This window comes from Rhinopithecus roxellana, chromosome 2, assembly GCF_007565055.1.
Source record: "Rhinopithecus roxellana isolate Shanxi Qingling chromosome 2, ASM756505v1, whole genome shotgun sequence".
NCBI lineage: Eukaryota > Metazoa > Chordata > Mammalia > Primates > Cercopithecidae > Rhinopithecus > Rhinopithecus roxellana.
The window spans coordinates 81,678,232-81,685,295 of record NC_044550.1 but is presented as its reverse complement, the minus strand read 5'-3'; the positions used below and the strand labels follow the sequence as shown (position 1 = coordinate 81,685,295).

The 7,064-nt window shown below is 37.5% G+C and overlaps 2 pseudogenes; both read right to left on the bottom strand.

The window, feature by feature from the left end:
* Positions 1-237: 237 nt before the first annotated feature.
* On the bottom strand, positions 238-683 carry LOC104660929 (annotated as a pseudogene).
* LOC104660713 lies at positions 682-1,308 on the bottom strand (annotated as a pseudogene).
* Between the last annotated feature and the right edge of the window lie 5,756 nt (positions 1,309-7,064).

Genomic DNA, 7,064 nt, shown 5'->3' with positions numbered 1-7,064 from the left:
GGCTTTTTCTTTTTAAAGTCTGATGGAGACTTTATTTTATCAGTTGATTGACTTCCTCAGTCCCATTGGGAAAGGTGAAGGGTCAACAGCCAGGCCTTTAGGTGATTAATGAGCTAATGTGATTACATAAAATGTATTTTTATCACCTTTAGTTTGGGGGAACTATTGAAAATGAGAGTAAACCTTAGACTGTAAATCTTCATCATTGATCTAACTTTTTTTTTCTTTTAATTACATTTATTTTAATGCTGAATTTACTCCCGTGCCATAAAGTTTTGTTTCTTCAGTTTTTTCTGGGATATCTTTTTCTTCTGGGCAACCTCCTCTTCTGGTTTAGGAACAATCTGTTCCTTTTCAGTAAGAATCATCTCAATGTGGCAGGGAGAGCTCTTGTATGGGTTAATCCGACCACGAGCTCTATAGGTCCGTCGACGCATCTTAGGTGCTTTGTTCACTTGGATATGCTCAATGACCAGAGAATCTACATCTAAACCCTTAAGTTCAGCATTACTCTCTGCATTTTTAGGCATGTGCAGCAAAAATTCAGCACTCTTTTTGGGCCATGGACCTTGTGTCCAGCCCCACTGCTTGGCCTGGGTACACCTGCCAACTCCACCATTGTAACGTCGGAATGGTACACACTGTTTCTGTAGAGTGACATCTTTCAGATACTTCGTGTTCATCCCCCACATTGGTGGCATCTTTCCTGTATTTCTTCCTGATGACATTCTTCAGGTTGTGGTAAACCTCGGCTCCAATGCACCTGGCTTCCCTGAAGTTTGCTGCACCAACTCGGAGGATCATGAACTCCTGCGTGGCCAGCTTGTTGCCGGCATAAGAACCGCCATTGATGGCATTGAAAGCCGGGTTTGGCAGGATGACTTCAGAGTTGCCAGCCAAGTCAGCGATGTGGCGGTACAGGGGGACCCCCTTCTCAACGGCACCAGCTTTGCAGACGGTGAGGGACACCCCCAGAATGGCGTTTGCACCAAACTTAGATTTATTTTCTGTTCCATCCATCTCGATCATCAGTTTGTCAATCTTCTCTTGTTCTGTAACGTTCAGTTTCTTGCTAACCAGGGCAGGCGCAATAGTTTTAATGATGTGCTCAACAGCCTTTGAGATACCCTTCCTTGTATAGCGAGTCTTATCATTGTCCCGGAGCTCTAGGGCCTCATAGATACCAGTTGAAGCACCACTGGGCACAGCCGCTCTGAAGAGACCTTATGAGGTGAAGAGATCAACCTCAGCAGTGGGATTCCCACGAGAGTCAAAGATCTCCCTGGCATGGGCCTTGAGAATAGACATGGTGAATTTCTAGCCACTGGGTCTCGTGGCCTAGGAGAGGAAGCGGAGGGTGCAGCAGACACCGAGGTAAGAGTGAAGCCAGCGAGGTCTGTGTGCTCCGGGTCCCCACAGCTACATTGATCTAACTTTCATGTCATAGTTGCTATATCTTTTTTTTTTTTTTTTTAATATGAGCTAATATCTCACTTTCTTTACTTAGCAGGAAAAAGGTGAGAAAATTAAAATAGAGCAAAACCTTGGGATTAAGGGTATGCAGATAAGTGGCTCTAATATTTCTTTGATCTTGATAATACAGTTAATTCTTTTATATTCCTAATTGACAGTAGGAACTTATTGCCACAAGCCTGTGAAACTTTGTTGGATTCTGATACAATTCTAACTAGCACATTGATTTTTTCTTCTTTTTAAGAATGTAAACTTCTCTCCTTTCTCCTTCCCTTAGTGTTCCAGTCATCAAAGTATATGATCTCAAGTCCTTCTCTTTGATCTTTCTAAATGAAGAATGGCACAGAAAATTAAAAAGTAGCCCAATAAACTGAAAATAATTTTTTCGTATTTCTTGAGGTTTTATTATATTCTTATTATATCCTTTGTATGACACAGAACTAACTATTACTTAACTCTGGATGTGCAACTCTAGCTACTGACCACAGAAGGTCATAAAGCTTCAATAAGACCCTTATTTGATCAGAGCAGATGTTTAGGGTAATAACAGTGAATAGGGGAAATGAATAATGAATATGCCTTTGGGTAAATTAGCATCAAATTCAGGTTTTATAAGTTTAAATTTATATATATAAATGCTGACTTATCCCAAACCAAAAACAAACAAAACAAAACAAAAACTTGCAGAAAATGCTTGGAGGATACCTCGTATGTGCAGAGCCCTTGGAAGAGTAATGGAATGAAAAGATGAATGGAGCATCACGTCTGATCTTAAACAGCTAATTTTTAGTGGGGAAGAGATACTGGCTTATAAACAGCCATAGCTGGATGCACATGATTCAGTTTTCCTTTCTTAGAATTCTTTTCTGATTCTACACAGACGGTCACAAATTCAGATGCCTACAAGGAGCAGGCAGGTAAATACAATTAGTGAAGACAATGAGAAAGGTGGCTAATTGAAGGACACGTGGTCATTCTAAAGGTAGCCACTGCTTTTCAGCTCCAGTTATTGCTGAGTGGCAACATGAGCCCAGTGTTGCAATTTCTTTTAATTAATTTTCCAAGAGAAGTTGAATTTGATTTTTTGGGGTGAAATCTCCCAATTTTTAAATATTGGCAGATAACATCGTTTTAAAAAACACTGTATAGGCCAAACAAAACTCTGAGAAAAACAGGCTACCATTTGTGAGTTCTGCATTTCCCCCACCTTCTGGTTGGCCTTATCCATTATCATGGGCTTTATACCTATAACTTGCAAATTACGTATCTCACAGTCACCATGGATGGTAGCTGATTTTTCCTTTAAGATCAGATTTTATGCTCTATTCATATTTTCATTCCCACAGTACTTTGTCATGGGCTCTGCATATATTAGGTATTCTCTTAAACATTTTCTGGAGGTTTTTATTTTGCTTTGTTTTTGTTTTGGGATAAGTCAGTGTTTGTACATAAAAACTTTATAAAATCTGAATTTGATGCTAATTTATCCAAAGCTTTTGGAAATATCTCTCACTCTCTGTGCTGTTATAACTTCCTGCTCTTAGGAAGTGTTGGTTCAAGTGACAAATGTGTGGAGCTGATCTGCAAGAAGTGTATGCAGGGTATAGACAGTACAGACTGGAGACTTGTGTGCATTTGCAGTTCAAGGGTAGAGCACTGACTTCCACCCCAGCCTTAGCTCACAGGACTTGACCTGCTGCTCCACGTACTGAGGAAAGGTTGGTATTTTCTCTCTCTGTTTTTGTTCTCTCTCTGTCTTTTTTTTTCTTTTCAAGAGCCAGTCACAGAAGAGTCATTTTTGCACTGGGCTGGCAATTCTTTAAGTGCCTTTAACCAAGGCATGCATATTTTCATGTTTAGAACATATGTATTCCCCTCAATTTTTTCTTACGTGCTGCATTTTCCTTGACTCCTCAAATTCCTCGGAATTTATAGTCAGTAACTTCTAAATCTTCATCCTTCACTATTTGTTTGAGTTCTAGGCCTGCTGCACAATCTGTAATTTAACATGTTCAAAATGGGATTTAAAAAATTTCTCTCTCCTTGATGCTCCTTTGGCATTCTCTCCTCAGTGATTTTTATCACCATCTCCATTTTTGCAATCAAGAAATACTAATCCCAGATTGCTTTCTCACTTTTATACCTAATCAGTCAATAGCTCCTGATGATTCTACTTTCAAACCTCACCTCTGTCCTCTACACCCTGTACCACTCCCTGAATTCAGACTTCCATCATTTCTTGCCTATACTATTGCCAGCTTGCACCAGTCATTTCTCCAAGCAAGCTGTTCTATTCTCTGCCACTAGGACTTCTAAAATGTGAGTTTTCACAATGTTTTTTCTTTGCTTAAAAACTTTTAGTGGCAGATCGTTACAGTTTTAAAAAACAAATTCCCTGGCATGGACTACATCTTGACCTCAGCCTTCTTCAGTTTTATCTTCCATACCTTAACTATGTCTCTTGCTACATGTACAATTTCTTTTCCGTAAATAAACCAGGCAGTTTTACTTTTCCATGTTATTGTACCTGCTATCCCATTGCATGAAAGGTTGTTTGTATCTGTGGAGACACTTGGGAAGAATAATTTCTTTGAGAAAGCCTTAGAACTCCTCAGGAGATTTAAAAGTTTTCTTCTCTGTATTGCCATACTACTTGTCACATACCTCTATTACTGGATTTGATGTATTATACTTTGTATAACTACATCAGTATCTTCACGACTGTGCTGTATTAACCTTTTGGTGAGAGATCAACTTATTTAAGAATCTGATAAAAACTAAAAACTCCACTTCCCCAGAGGAAAAACACTTGAGAAGACATGTTAAATCTCACATATAGTTTAAAATAATTTAAGATCTCTTTAAAGTCCATCTGTGAGCCCCAGATTAAAAAACCTTATACAGAAGATGAGTCCTTCAAGGGCAGAAAGGACCACATTGTTTCCATCTTTTTAGTATGCCTAGTAAGGATTGTTAGCAGTTATCACAATAATACTGCTTAACAAACCAGCCCAAAACTTAGCTGCTTAGAATTGTAACCATTCATTTAGCTCAAAATTCTATGAGCTGCTAATCTGGTCTGGGCTCAGTTGGGTGGCTCTTCTGCCCTTGGCTGGACCTCTACATGCATCTGCTGTTAGCCACATGCAGATTAGGCAACTCTGTTCAGGACATTTTTTGGGGGGAGGGGTAGGGGTGGGACAGGATTTCACTCTTCTTGCCCAGGTCAGAGTGCAATGGTACGATCTCAGCTCACTGCAACCTCCACCTCCTGGGTTCAAGTGATTCTCCTGCCTCAGCCTCCCAAGTAGCTGGGACTACAGGCATGTACCACCACACCTGGCTAATTTTTGTATTTTTAGTAGAGATGGGGTTACTCCGTGTTGGCCAGGCTGGTCTTGAACTCCTGACCTCAAGTGAACTCCTGACCTCAAGGCCACCTGCTCGGCCTCCCAAAGTGCTGGGATTACAGACATGAGCCACCGTGCCCGGCCTGGGACATTCGTTAGTAATCATCTAGAACACCTCAGCTCTCTTGCATGTAGTCTCATACCCATCCTGGACTTATTGTGTGGGTTAGTGAGTTTTCAAAGACATATGGTGGAAGTAGACCTAGACTGGAACTGACACATTACCACCTCTGCCATGTTTTGTTGGCCAAAAAAAAGTGCCAAAGTTAGTCCATATTCAAGAGATGGGAAAATATACTCACTTTCTAATAAGAGGAACTGCAAAGCCACATTGCAAAGAGCATGTCGATATAGAAAACAGGGCCATTTTTGCAATCAATCTACCATAGAAGCATGTAGTATACTCAAATAGTTGTTGAATACAATTTTTTGGAAGTGAACCCCAAATTACAGAGAAAACTAAGATAAAATGAAAGAAGAAAGGAAAGACATTCTAAATAATGGGAATGATGTAGCTATTTTGTGATAAAATTTTTTTTCCTTCTGCAGAGGTTTTACATGAAGGGAGGGATCAAATGATTAAAAGGTTAATACAGTGTTTATATATGTGATTGTTTGTTTACTTAAATGTGTCCCATCACATTCCAAAACAGATGCAAGAAAACTTAGTGATGAAAGCATAAGTACTTTAAATATTCTAAGAGAAAATCTGTGTGTACAGTGTTACTTCACTATCAAAATGTTATTCTTGACTGTAGATATATACTTAGAATTATCTCCTGGATGGCACTTAAGGACAATAGAGCTACATAATATTCCTATGAATAAAATGAATTGATCTCATTACTCTAAGGAAGAACTATACCTACATAATTTCAATGGGTGAGAATTACTCTTGTGGCTTCTTGCTTCTACTATAAAGAAAAGCCTTTCTCATATGTAACCTTGGTCTTCCATATTGCAGATTTAGACCATTTGCTTTTTAAACCAAAGTTTATAGATTTCTCCCTAACTGGTTTCCAAGACATTTTAGACCAATAGTCTCTATATTTTATATCCATATTAATAAACATTTTTATGTATGAACAAAATTAATTTGTTTGTGAGTTATATGCATATGCTATGTACCAATATATTATGCACTTTATAAGACATATGTAAGATAGAAAATAACATAGGCTTAAAATAGATGAAAGAAAGAATACTCTAAAAATTATTTTACTTATTTTTGCTTAAGATACCTAGCTCTTTTTGCTCTCATTAGTGAGAGTTGTATGATTTAATATGCTTTAATATGTTTTTAAAATCCTAGTTTAAAACTCGATTTTAACGAATTCACAATCTGACAGTTTTTGAATTTTGATTGCCTTATCTTAAAAAGATCCCTAGGAAGTATTTTTAGATCTGAATGGAATCTACAAATGGAAGGAATGAAGGAATGGAAGGAACCCATCATTGACTAGGCTTACTAAATCATGATGGTCATTTCTCTAGTCTATATTTCAATTATGCAGAAACTTCTGTTGAAATTTGGATAAAATTGTTTATCTTCTCTGATGTTAACCACTTGTTCTTACAAATAATTGGGAGTTGCTTGTTACTGGTTTACCAACTGAATTCAAAACCATTAAAACACTTTGATAAATTATTAAATAGCTTAAATGTTCCATTTCTAAGTGTAAGTGTTCAGTTATGAACATTTTTATAGGGCTGCATTTGTATAATTATCAGCAACAACACACATAGGGATGGAAACACTTTAAATATGTTTTCAAAATGTTCTCAGTATAACTTGAATTTCTTTCAAAGAACAATTACTTTAAATTCATTGTGAAAATATCATCTTTACCTTGAAAGTAGATGGTGTGTGTGTTTCTTGTTTTATAATGTCAGCAAACTCTGAGTTATAGAAAATATTTTCATCATTGCTCCATGTCTCAATAGCCAACTGTAGACTCCTCTACATTAAAACAATTAATTATAGTAAAATACTTACAATACATATTTACCATTTTAGCATTTTTTAAATGTATAGTTCATTAATGTTAAGTACATTCACATTGTTGGATAACCAATCTCCAGAATTATATGGATCTTGCAAAACAGATACTCTATACCTATTAAGCAACTGTCCATCTCTCCTTCTCCCTAGTCTCTGATAACTACCCTTTCGCTTTCTGT